Source organism: Penaeus monodon, chromosome 33 (genome assembly GCF_015228065.2).
Source record: "Penaeus monodon isolate SGIC_2016 chromosome 33, NSTDA_Pmon_1, whole genome shotgun sequence".
NCBI classification, from domain to species: domain Eukaryota; kingdom Metazoa; phylum Arthropoda; class Malacostraca; order Decapoda; family Penaeidae; genus Penaeus; species Penaeus monodon.
The window spans coordinates 7,530,390-7,530,860 of NC_051418.1; the positions used below are offsets into that span (position 1 = coordinate 7,530,390).

Consider the following 471-nt stretch of genomic DNA (forward strand, 5'->3'; position numbering starts at 1 on the left):
TAGGAGGGAGGTGTTTTGCGGCCGCTGTGGTGGAGGAGATGGTGGGTTGTGGTGCTGGAGGGAAAGGAGGTGGAATTACCGATGAGGGAAGGTTGTGCGAGTGAGTGTGTGTTGGGGGGATGGGGGAGGAGGCTGCGTGTGTTTGTAGGGTGTGTGTGAGTGTGTGTGTGTGGGGGGGGGGAGATGGGAGCGGGGAGGTTGCGTGTGATTGTGAGGTATGTGTGAATGTGTGTGTGGGGTGGGGGAGGAGGTTGCGTGTGATTGTGAGATGTGTGTGGGGGATGGCGGAGGAGGATGAGTGTGTTTGTGAGGTGTGTGTGAGGGTGTGGGGGGATGGGGGAGGAGGCTGCATGTGTTTGTGAGGTGTGTGTGAGTGTGTGAGGTTGTGAGTTTATCTGTAAGGGAGAGGGTAAAAAAATGAAAAAAGACTACGTGTATGTGTTTGTATGACTGTGTTAAGTTGGAGAGTAA

The 471-nt window shown here is 54.1% G+C and overlaps 1 protein-coding gene across 1 annotated transcript in view; it reads right to left on the reverse strand.

Annotated features, from left to right (window-relative positions):
- LOC119593884 (U-scoloptoxin(01)-Cw1a-like) overlaps nucleotides 1-471 on the reverse strand; it is a gene marked incomplete in the record, with an annotated part of 16,195 nt that overhangs the window by 3,155 nt on the left and 12,569 nt on the right.